Source organism: Myotis brandtii, unplaced genomic scaffold (assembly GCF_000412655.1).
Source record: "Myotis brandtii unplaced genomic scaffold, ASM41265v1 scaffold53, whole genome shotgun sequence".
Taxonomy (NCBI): Eukaryota; Metazoa; Chordata; class Mammalia; order Chiroptera; family Vespertilionidae; genus Myotis; species Myotis brandtii.
In genome coordinates this window covers 8,517,045-8,530,228 of record NW_005369942.1, presented here as the reverse complement: position 1 = coordinate 8,530,228, position 13,184 = coordinate 8,517,045, and positions in this window count along the sequence as shown.

Genomic DNA, 13,184 nt, shown 5'->3' with positions numbered 1-13,184 from the left:
CCCTGCACAACTCTAAGTGGCAAGCATTTCATTGCAGTCTCTCCAAATAGTGCCCCTCAGAATCATGGGCTGCACAAGCTATACAAACCTATGTGTGGCCCTACTAGGCAGGGTTATATTTTTCTCCTCAAAACTGCACAATATATTCCTTTAACATTATTTCTCTAATTTCTCTAATGCAGAACTACTTATGGCATTAGGAAGTATCCATAAATGGACATGACGATGTAACTCCAGGCATAACTCCACCACAAGTCACGGTTGTCAGTAGGAATGTTGTTGCAAAAGCTTCCTAGCACATCTACAGTATCCTAATTGTTTGAACTTAGAATGAAGATTCTCTTGGAAACTGTACTATAATAGTGATTCACCAAGGCCTATTAAATCTTTAGTTTAACCCAAGTGAAAAAAATAATACATAAGAAACTATTATTTATTCCATTATGGTGCCTGGCTCATGATTAGTAGTACCCTATAATTATACATTGAATGATGAAAGAAATTAATAAATGTACTGATTCTATGGAAACATGCTAAATATTCTGATTTGTGACATAGCCACTATGAGACTCTGGTGTCATTTACACATTCTTTTTTCTCCAGCCTCAGTCCCAGCAGCTGGATCAATATTCTACCCACTTCCAAGCATCAGTGCAAAGGAAAAGAAAATACAGGGATTTCTAGATCCTCCATCCATTCCTATAGGGACTTACAGATACTAACATGGGAGGATCAGTTGATGGTGAGTGACCTGTGATGATAGTGTCTTAGGAGAGAGGAGTGTGCTGAGTAGAGCTTGGGAGGAGGATAGGGACAGGGGCTCTGCACAGTGGCAGTCTACACAGGGTGTTCACTGGAGTGTTTCTGGGAGGTCAGTCCCTCTAGCTCAGTGGTTCTCAACCTTCCTAATGCTGCGACCCTTTAATACAGTTCCTCATGTTGTGGTGACCCCCAACCACAAAATTATTTTTGTTGCTACTTCATAACTGTAATTTTACTACTGTTATGAATCGTAATGTAAATATCTGATATGCAGGATGTATTTTCACTGTTACAAATTGAACATAATTAAAGCATAGTGATTAATCACAAAAACAATATGTAATTATATATGTGTTTTCCCATGGTCTTAGGCAACCCCTGTGAAAGGGTCATTCGACCCCCAAAGGGGTCGTGACCCACAGGTTGAGAACCGCTGCTCTAGCTGCAGCATTTCCATTGCATTTCCATTGTCATGCCAACAGGACATGGATGCTCTCATGGAGCAAGGGGAAAAAATGTTCATTTTGCTGACCACAGTACTGCATACTTTTTAAGTGTTCTAAAATCGCCATCTTAAAAGGGGATGACATTTTGAAACTGGAAGATGAATATTCAAATACAGCAAGTCTTTGGGGACAGATAAACCACAGGTGGGAATCAGACCTGGCAGGCAGAACATAGTATTTAAAACAAAAGGCAATGGGATGTAGCATCTGAGAAGGACGGGATTTCCACAGCACTGCCTGGAAGTCCAGGGCTAGGTGACATCGAACTGCAGGCAGGTAGAGAGGAGACATGAAACAGGCAGGAGTCAGCCAGAGGGGCAGACAAAACACTGGTCCTTAAGCTACACAAATGACTAAGGTTAGAGGGAGAACAGAGAATGCCTATCACATACTGGGAAAAATACGAGGACTAGGTTTTAGGAATCCGGAAGAAGTCCCTTAGCAAAATGGAAGCAAAACTTAGAGTAGGCAGGCTTTGTTCTAGACTCTAGAGAATGAGATAAAGTTACTGACTTACTACACAAGATCAAGGTGGGTCCCAGAAATTGGGAACAAGTTGTTTTCGCTTTGAGAAATCAGAGACTGCAGATGCCCATGCAAGCAATCCCAGCCAGCCAGTCTGTATACAACCCTTCACATTGTCATCTCATTTTCTTCACATTTCACCCCACCTCTTTCAATGTGAATATAGCCTTGTGCTTCAAACCTCTCAAATTTAATTCAGTCTAATAGGCTGAATTTGATGAGTTCCCTTCAAATATATCCTGGGTGTTTTGATTCCCGTATTTGCAGATCCTCTATCTCTTTATCCATCCCCTAATACAGCGGTTCTTAACCTGTGGGTCGCGACCCCTTTGGTTGTTGAATGACCCTTTCACAGGAGTCGCCTAAGACCATCCTGCATATCAGATATTTACATTATGATTCATAACAGTAGCAACATTACAGTTAAGAAGTAGCAATGAAAATAATTTTATGGTTGGGTCACAACATGAGGAACTGTAATTAAAGGGCCAGAAGGTTGAGAACCACTGCCCTAATATATTGTCAGTTTCTCTGTTGCTCTTTGATTTTTAGGCTTTCAATTTGCACTTCTTGTTCTCTCTGCCCAGTACCTGATGTAGCATTTGCACCATTAGACAGAATCGCTTCTGCATAATTTCTTATTTGAACTCTCCAAAAGATCTTTAATGCCAAATGACACCCTGAATAAACCATGCAAATCTCCAAAGCCCATTTGGAACTGGTAGTAAATAGCACATGTGGAAAAAAATCCAAATATTGAATTGTTTAAGAGAGTTTGATGACCACTGACAGGGCATTAATTTAATCTTAAGAGAATTATCCATAAGAATGCATAAATGAATTTTCATTGAGTGTTTCATCAATTAAATTTTTATGATAAATAATCTGGAAGAAGAAAAACTTCAAGGTCAGGAATTAACATGAACTATGTCCTGGACATTTAGAAGACAAAGAAAAGTGAATCTCAGTATTTATATTTGTTTTGAACATGAACTACAATGAAAACTAAGTGATGAGCCACTGTAGTCAGCTTATCCTCTTGATTATAGATGCTGCAACAGTCCTCTTGTCAAATGTACAGCCATTACACTAAAAATAAAAAAGATTTGGAAAATACGTCTAGTATTCTAAAGATTTGTGGATAGCTAATGAAATAAGAAAATTTATTTATAAAGCAAATACATGGTCTAAAGGACTAAAAGTCTTCTGATCACTTACTAGTATGTTTGATAATTTTCTAGCAAATTAACATAATTTACTCTATTTCAATCAGTTTTCAATAAAACAAAATAGAAGTTTCACATTTTGAATAAGGCACCAATAAACGGTTCCAATGTAACTTTAGAATTTATCTAGGAGGGAAACATAGGTGGAATGAAGTAGGAGCTTCATTCTAGTTTCTAAAACTTGCTGAATTTTGCACCTTAGGCTCCAGGGTATAGTGCCCCTACAAAGATATATCACCAACCTCGAAAACAAAATCTGACCATATTCATAAATCTAACTACCAATTTATAGGAAATATAAGACACAGCATACAAGTTAGTCAGCACCAAAGGAATGCAATCACAAATTTCATACTCCAGGAAATTACACAGGAAAATTGTTATCTTCATTCAATAAACTTCAAGGGGGAAAAAACACAAACACCCTTGAAGTTTATTGAATGAAGATAACAATTGTAGGAAAGGAGCACCTGGGAAGGATAAAAGAAATTTCATTTAAACCAATTGTAATGTATGGATCTTAAGTGTATCTTAATTCTAACAAATATTCTATAAAACAAATTTTAAGACCACCGGGGAATTTGAACATTGACTGGATATTTCATAATATTAAAAATTATTCCTAGTAATTTAAATATGATAATAGAAATTTTACGTTTTAGGATGATTGCTGATTATTTACAGATACATACTTAAATACTAAAGATGAGATAATGTGATTATTGAGATTCAAAATAAACCAAAAGTGGCAGGAATTGACAATAGTTATAGGCAAAGCAAGATTGGCCATGAGTTCATAAGGACAGATGGTAAATGGTTTCTCTCTATATAAACAGATAATAAATAGATAAATAAAGATATATATTTAAACTTTTCTATAATAAGAAACTTAAAAAATAGTACTCTTAGATCTTACCTTTATTAAATGCTTATTGCTCAGTATAGAATAAACTCCAAGTTTCAAAAACTGAAGAACTTACTGGAGCCTGAAACTCAATGTAGCATGTTGGTAACTCGGCTGGGAAATAAGTAGACTTTCTGCATAGAGGATTTTACATGCATGCTAAGGACATGAACACTTTACCTTCCCTGACTACAGTTGGCCTCTGTTACATGAATAAGCATCTCTTCTTTCAAGTGGCATCCATCACTTCAAAACACTGTCTACTTCTGATACCCACACCTCTTGTCACCAGATGTGTGATGAGTGACCAGTAGCTTTTTATTATCCTTTGCTTCCTTGCTCACCTCTTGCCAGGGGAATTGCTATGGGGATTTTATTTTGAATTTAATAAGAAAAATTAAGTTGAAAATCTATTAGAAATAAAAAAAAAGATATAATGAGACCAAGTAATTGTAGGTCTTGAAAATCAGCATAATTTAGACTTTACATGGGTTTGTTAAACAATAGCACAATTGATATTGTAGTTGAAGAGGTTTAATGCAGCATCAGTGTCAAACACCGATTGGACTTGAAGAAGAATGACACTAGAATATGATGGGAAATTTGAGACAGACTGGCAGAGGCCATGACAAGGGACACCCAATCTCTTCTCCCATTTTTTATTTATATTTAATGGGATACTATTCAATTATAACAACATCTCTTCAGTTGCCAAAAAGAACATATAAAACCATATTCACATTTTTCTTCCCCCAATCCTATATCCAATTGGTTACCATGTCCCAGTTTTTTGTGTTTTTCTTTACCTTTCTCTTCTTTTTGCTACTTCTGCCCAAGTGGAGGAAATCATTATGTTTTGCCACTACAGTGTTATAAGCAAACTAGAGGCCCAGTGCATGAAAATCCATGCACTGGAGGGGGGGGGGGAAGCCTCAGCCCGGCCAGCCCCCCTCACAGTCCAGGAGCCCTCAGGGAGGCGACCCGGCGATCAGGGGAAGGCGATGCCCCCATCACATCTCTGCTGCTGCCACTGCCAGCAGTGCAAGCCTCAGCCAGCCCTGGTTACCTGAGCCTCGGGCGGCCCTGGGCAGCTGGGCAGCCACCATCCAAGGCTTGCCTGCACCTCAGGCTGGCCCTGGGAGGCTGGGAAGCTGCCATCCAAGGCTTGCCTGTGCCTCAGACCAGCCCTGGGCAGCTGGAGGGCAGAGGGGACTGGGAGACTCCCTAGGCAGGCCCGGCCTTTCCGCATGCCTGCCACCCCAGCGGGGCTGAGGGAACTGGGCACTGCCATCTTGTGGCTGTGGGCACCGTCATCTTTGAGGGCAGGGCAGCCAATTAGCATATTCCCTTCTTATTGGCTGTGGGCGTCACCATCTTTGCGATGGTGTGAGGGTCAATTAGCATATTCCCTCTTTATTAGAGAGGCTAAGTGCTCATGTCATTTAACTCTGAAGAACAATAATGGTTACTCTTTAGTGAGTGGGGACTATTAACTGTTGCTTGCTACACAGTCTCTTTATTTTCCTGTTTGCAATAAAACTCTCTGAATTTTTGCTGCCTGTGCATGAATCTGAATTGTAAGTGGGTAGTGTGGCCTTGTGTGGACATTAGGCAGATAAAATGTGAGGAGAAGCTGTTGTGGGTAACAAAGAGCAACACTTTAAAGATAAAGGTGCTTCATGGGTGCCTTTCTCTTTTCTGACTTCATGGGGAAGACAACCCCGAAGCAACATCGGAAGTGTGGTAGTAAAGATGGCAGAACTTCTTCAATTGAGACTGTTACATGGCAGAGAAAAATATTTCCTCCATATATGAATACAGTATTTTGGATTTTATTTGTAACAACGGCTTAACTTGTACTCAATAGATTACTCATATTCTATTATTAATGGCAAAACTTCACAAATATTTACTGTACATGATGGCATAATGCAATGTAAATATCTTTCCTTTCATCGAAGAACATTAATTTTTATTCTTTCCTTTCTATTAAATTTATTGGGGAGACACTAGTTAACAAAATTATACGGGTTTCAGGGGCACATTTCTTCAACACATCATCTGTATGCTGTATTGTGTGTTCACTACCCCAAGTCAAGTCAAATACGAATATCTTGAAAGTAATTAAACTCTATGCATATTAGCAAAATGGTAATGCTTTGTCTACATCATGACTATCAGTTGCCTTTTATTATATTTGAAACAAGGCCATGAAAGAAAAGGAAAGAAGGGGTGGAAATAAAGAATAGGACAAAAAATAAATGAGAAAGTAAAGAAAGCTAGAGAACATAACATTTTGAAAGTTCACTAAATAAAGAAGGACAATATAAAATATTGGTATGTGACTAAAAAACAGTTCAAATAAAATTATTTCAATAAAAAGCCTTTCATATATTTCTAAACTCTCTCATAATCTTTTTCTTTAAATAATAAAAAAATTACCTCATTATAATCCAGGAAAAAACACTGTACTACATTAGAAAATTAAATTAATAGTAGCTGAAGAAATATATGCTGAAGGCAGGCATAAATCAACTGACTTTCAAGAATAAATGTGTATTTGTTTTTTGAAAATATTTTAAAATTTAATTTAAAATCAAAATTACATATATATATATTATTGCATGTTTGATATGCTGACATGTTTAACTAAAAGGGTAAGCTTCTCTAGGCTCTTTTTAGTTTGTCAAAATTTAAATGAAACTGAAATTCCTAATTTCATTTATAAGTAAAGAATTCAAATAAGAAACCAAGGGCATTTTGGTAACAGGATTCCTATCAGCCAGCATTGACATGTGACATAAAGATGTGATCCTTAAAATCTATCACCCTCTTCTCTATTTCTAAAGCAAAAATTAAAAAAAAAAATCTCACTCCCTTTTTGAAGCTCAACTTTCCATCAGATGTTTTTTCATGAATAATGGCAAATTTTACAGCTCTGATTTTCTTTTTATTTTTCTTGCAAAAAAATCATAAAATAAAACCACATTGCTTTAAAGAAGAACACATGGTTAGTTTTTAGCGGAGAAGTGAAAAATCTCTAGTTTGTCTACCACTGTAATTATTGGCAGCCGTTAAATTCTATATACAACATACGGCATAAATTAGCTGATCATCAACATGTGTGTAGCCACAAGGTAACACATATTAAACTTGGGGGGAAAGAAGAAAATGAAATAGGTTAATGAATGATGACAAAGAGATAAGATGTTTAGCTATATGTTCATTAGGTTTTGTCACATGTCATTTGTTTTTGTCTTCAATGCCAGTTGTTATTCCACCTTTTTACGAAAAGAGGCATTTTATGATATCAGTTTTCATTTTAGTGGGCTTATTGCAACATAAGTTTCTGCATTTGGGCAAGAATAAAGAAAATGGCAACAAATGCAAATAGGGCTACATTTTTTTCTAAGGACATAAAGCTAATGTTAAGTCACCCTGTCAGCATAGATTCAGAGCCAAAAGGAGGGGGAAAGCATAAAGTGCTGTAAGTGATTTGTTCCACTGTCCAATTTTCTGAGGACTCTAGTTCTACAATTAGAAACTGATGACAGCTCACCATATTTAACTTAAATGTGTAGGTTCTTTTTAAACATTTGTAGGAAAAAAATCTCTGGATTCTTTTCACATTTTACAAAACAACAATGCCCACGTATTAACGTTTTGGAATTGTTAAAGAATAATTCAGATGAAAATATAAAAGGAATAAAGGTAAAGCAACCAACTGGAGACCAAATAGAAAAATGGAAAAGAAAACAAGAAAAAGCAAAAAGTACTAATGATAAAGAACCCAAAAGTTGAATTTTCACTCATAAAATCTGACATTTGTTTCATATTTGCAGCTTGCAAATGATTTTCATATCCATTTTTTTAATTCAAAACTTAATGCCAGTCCCAATAAGCAGGACGTGTAACCATGCCATGTTTTAGATATTACATTTTGACACAGAGGAGTTATGCAATTAAGTCAGATTCAGGAGACAGAATCACTGGTCTCTGGCCAGAATTCAGCTCCCAGGGGTACCTCCCAAGAAGCTTTATGACCTTCTGTAAGGTCAGTTGTATTTTCAGCCTAAATGTGGTACATGCCATTGAGTCTGCTCTGACTCCTAGCGATCCTATGAATGGGTGACTTCCACAATGTCCTGTCCTCAACAGCCCCACTCAGCTCCTGTAGACTCATGCCCATGGCTTCTCTTATGAAGTTAATCCTTCTCATATTTGATTCTCCTCTTTTCCTGCTGCCTTCTACTTTTCCCAAGGTTATTGTCTTTTCCAGAGAACCCTGCTTTCCCCTGATGTGCCCAAAGTAGGACAGCTTCAGTTTTGTCATTTTTCCCCCCAGTGACGCTTCAGACTTATTTTACTCAGAGACCTACTTGTTCATCTTTATGGTGGTCCAAGGTATCTGCAAAGCTCTCTGCCAATACCATACAGGGGTAGGCAAAGTAGGTTTACAGTTGAGTATGAGAAACAGAGTTTATTCTTGTATTAATATTTATTAATTATTACATTATTTTCAATACAAACAACTGTAAACCTACTTTTGTCCACCTCTGTATTTATTGGTGCTACCTAAATATCTAAATACCTTTTTCTATAAGACTAGGATAACAATAGCATCTACCTTATGAAGATATTGAGAAAATTACATAGGATAATCACCTAAAGCGCTTAGTATTATACATTGTCTCAAAAAAATCTTAATTTTATGATCACTATTACTTTTATTATTATCATAATTACCTAAAGATCCATGATAATCTCAGTGCAACCTGCTTAAAACTGTGACATGAGTATTTTATATAAAATGATATAACATTTCAGGAATGTGAGATTTAATGGTAAATATCCTTATCTTTGAAAGTCAAAGATCTTGATTCTAAGCATGGTTTTCACACTTTCAATGTGATGTTGACTTCATCAATTAATTTCTTTGAGTCTGCAATTCTACATCTGTAACATTGGGCTAATAAAATCTGCTCTGTTGTAGTTATCGGGCTGTGAGATCCAATGCAAAAGGACCGCAAAAACTGGAAAGTACTGCCCATGTGCAAAATATTATTAGTACTTAGGAAATAATTGTTGGTGAAGTCGAATCCTATCATAGAACTCCTTTAGCTTCTCACCATCTGGTATTATCGTACTGATCTTCAACTAAATTGTGCCTTAACACCAATTTCAAAAGAAGGCAAAAGAAAATGGCTTTCGGTCTTGGTAAGTTGAGTTTGCAAACATTTTTCTCTCAAAGTAATTTTAATGAAATTAGAGACGCTACGAGGTAATCATCAAGCAAGATACTGAAGTATCTGATTCACTCAGTTCATGTTCAATGTGATCACAGGAGTTAAAATGACAAGACAAAATAGGACCTTTTAGCCAGCACATGTGTTTCATTGCATGTTGAGTTATAAAATCCTGATCTCTGATTTTTAAAGTAATTTCTCTTTTGACTCTTTTCAACAAAAGTAGTTTTGAACACGTGTTAAAGTGTAAAACAATAGAGCTTTAGTGGGATTGCAATTAATTCCAGCATAGTTTGTGATCTGGTAACAAATATGTCAGCTCCATTTTGATTTGGATCTTTTCACTTGACAAGAGCTAAAAATAAAAGGCTTTGATTTTTAGTTCCTGCACAAGAAAGTAAAGCTTCAATGAGAAAAAACAAAATTGAGTTATTTTGGAAGAGTATTAAAGAATATGGAGTTTACAGGTAGAACAACCTAAGCGCATAGCATCATTTCATTGAATGAATATTTCTTCAACAAACTGTACCACATAATCTCTAAGCATTGTGAATACACAGTGAGCAAAACAACAAAAATCGGTGTCCCTATGGAGTTTTTCATTCCCAATGTATTATGCAAGGTATCAGAAAAGACAGAAAAACATGATTTCATGGTTATTTATGCCAATGTATTATGCAAGGTATCAGAAAAGACAGAAAAAACATGATTTCATGGTTATTTATGCATTCAGTTGAATACTTTAACCTTAAAATCACCCTCTATGTATGTGGGCTCTCTGAGATGTACATCCACACATACATGCATACATACAAATCCTGATTAAGGGACTTGTTTCAATGAAGAGACAAGAATATTGCTTTTCCTCTTCTAGAGATAAGATATACAACACATACACAATTCCAGTACTCATGTGACCCTGCACACAGACACACTTCTTAGTAGTAAGTAAATCCCCTATCATCTGCTTAGAATATCATCTGCATTTGTATGACTGTTACTAGGTTACAGGAAGACATACCTAAGTTCTGTCTTCACTGCTTATTACTTAGGTGATACTGGACAAGTTAATGAATATTAGCCTTAGGTTAATCAACTAAGAAATCAGGTGGATTGTTGAATTATATGAGATAATATAAATGGAATATAGATATTATAAATTATTTATAATCACTCTTCATTTGCAGGAAAGTAAATTTTCTTTCATGATCCCCAAATTCTCTCATCTGTCTTTGGTCCTGCTCCTTCAGGGACCGGATTTTCCATTCTAACTGGAGCTGCCTGAGGTATTCCAGCCCTCCTGCCTGGAGTACTTCCTTTGTTTTTAATTTTATAGGCTTTTTTGGCACAGTTTTTAGTTAACATAAAATTGAACAGAGTTCACATGTCTGCCCTCTGCTTCTTCCTCTTCCTCCCACAGCTTCCCTTGTATGAACATCTTGCATCACTGTTGTGTAGTTTTTACAGGTGAAGAACCAATATTGACATAATATTATCAACTAAAGTTCATAGTTTCATCAGGGTTTTGACAAATCCATAGTGTTCATTTGCATACAAAACCATTCCTTTGAATGGATATGTGCATAGACTTTGAGGCAAGATTCTGAACCTGAGTGGAGGCTTTAATTAGTGGTCAAACACCAGTGATAGTTGATTTCTTAGGGAGGGACCCATGGACACTATGGAAAAATGGGCAACAGAATTAGACAATGGCATTCCATAAGGAATTCTGATAAAACCAGAAATAGTGATGGTGATAGTCTGTGAAAATTTTTTTTAACAACCTATAATCCTTTTCCTGTATTATTCTATTGGTACTCTGTATTAATTTTTTAATTATATACAATACTTTCCCCATATTATTCTAAGCACTCTTTATTTAAAATTGGGCATAAATGATCAGTCCCATATGGAGACAAGGAAAATGAAGTAACAGGTTACCAAGGGATTTACTGAAGATTTTAAAGATAGTAATACAAATTAAGGATTTAAACAGAAGGCTCTGAGTATTTCTGTAACTGTTCACTGCACTGTGCAACATCTGCATAAAGAAGATAAAAGAGAAAGAAGAAAGAGAGAGAGAGAGAGAGAGAGAGAGAGAGAAAGGAAGGAAGGAAGGAAGGAAGGAAGGGAAGGAAGGAAGGAAGGAAGGAAGGAAGGAAGGAGGGGAAGGGAGGGAGGGAAGGGAGAGAGAGAAAGAGAGAGAGAGAGGAAGGAAAGGAAACAAAGAAAGAGAAAGAGTGAAAGCAGCTATTGAATGCAGCTTTGCAAGTGTAGGTAGATGTAGGTAGTTGAGATAGGCTTCATCTGCATAGGAAAATCCAAGAACTCATTTTTCTGTTTTGCCAATGTTCAGTGGAACAAAGCATCCAGCACAGCGTGTGGTGCTAATATCACAGATGTGACTTAGTGTTTCCCTGAAGCCAATCACTGAGGACAATTTCCACCCAAAATTCTTGACAATTCTGGGACGCCCAATGGAAATTCTGTCGCAATACCAGTCACAAAGGAATTGTTACAAGGTTCCTATGACAGAGACTCTTCCTGCAAGAAATTTCATGTGGGCACAACCCAAATAATAAAAACTAGATTTAAAATAACTTTCATATGAATAGTGTATGCATAAATCACTGAGGACAATTTCCACCCAAAATTCTTGACAATTCTGGGACGCCCAATGGAAATTCTGTCGCAATACCAGTCACAAAGGAATTGTTACAAGGTTCCTATGACAGAGACTCTTCCTGCAAGAAATTTCATGTGGGCACAACCCAAATAATAAAAACTAGATTTAAAATAACTTTCATATGAATAGTGTATGAACCCTAAATTTCCATTATTTTCATTTTTTCCAGAGTGGATATAAGGCAAGTAGACAGAGGTGCTGGCCTAGGTCTTTAAAAGAATCTTATATTTTAGTTCTCATTTTTAAGTCAACATTCACCCCCCCCATGTTCTACTATTTTTTTATACTAGGTACTGTATCACATACCTGTACTTTTTAACAGTGATATTTCAGGGATTAAAAAAAACACACAAACATTCACCACATTCTCAGTTAATCAAACAAGCATGATTCCAAGTTACTGTGTAAATCTACATGAAATATAAGACTACTTACCATCCTTCATCTTTATCCTATATATAGTGTGGGAAAACTGCTGCCCACAGTCTAATACTGACTCCACTTTCTGCACTTAGAAAGCTTTTTGGGAACAAGAGTCCCATTCATCTGTTCATGTGTTGTTGTGATGCTTTCCAGCTACAATACAGAGTTAGTAGTTGTGATAGAAACATTATGGCTCACAAAGCCTCACATATTAACTATTGGGTCCTTTATAGAAAAAGTTTTCCATTTCTTGTCCTATGGAATGTTTTCCACCCCTTTTACTACCTTTCACCATTTCTGATCATTGTTAAAGTTTTTCATTCTGTTTAAAATGTTCTTATCCTTTATTAGTAATAACTACTTAAGCAATCTCACCAAAATAGAAAAGAGAGCACTGTACATTGTCTTTCTGTCATTTTCTACTATTCTCAGGACCAGTGATTACACAGTATCTGTCTTTTATTAAACACTAGAGGCTTGATGCACGAAGATCATGCAAGAATGGGCCTTCCTTCCCCTGCTTCTGGCACCGCCTTTGCTCCAGCCAGAGCCACCTTTCCACCTTCCCATGCTGCCCCAAGGCCCGGAGCAGCTGGGGCTGGGTGGAATGCCTGCGTTGTCATGGTGACGACGCAAGCGTCCCGCCCCGCCCCTGCTTGCTTGGTGCCTGTGTATATAAATTAACCTGCCATCTTTGTTGGGTTAATTTGCATACTCACTCCTGTTTGGCTGGTGGGCATTGCAAAGGTATGGTCAATTTGCATCTTTCTCTTTTATTAGTATAGATTAGTTATATGGTAGAGCCAAGGATAGGAAATATATATATTCTTTCTAGTACTCAAACAAAAATAAAACAGCCAAAAAAAGACCTACCTCCAAGTAGTAAAGTAGTAAAAAATAATGCCT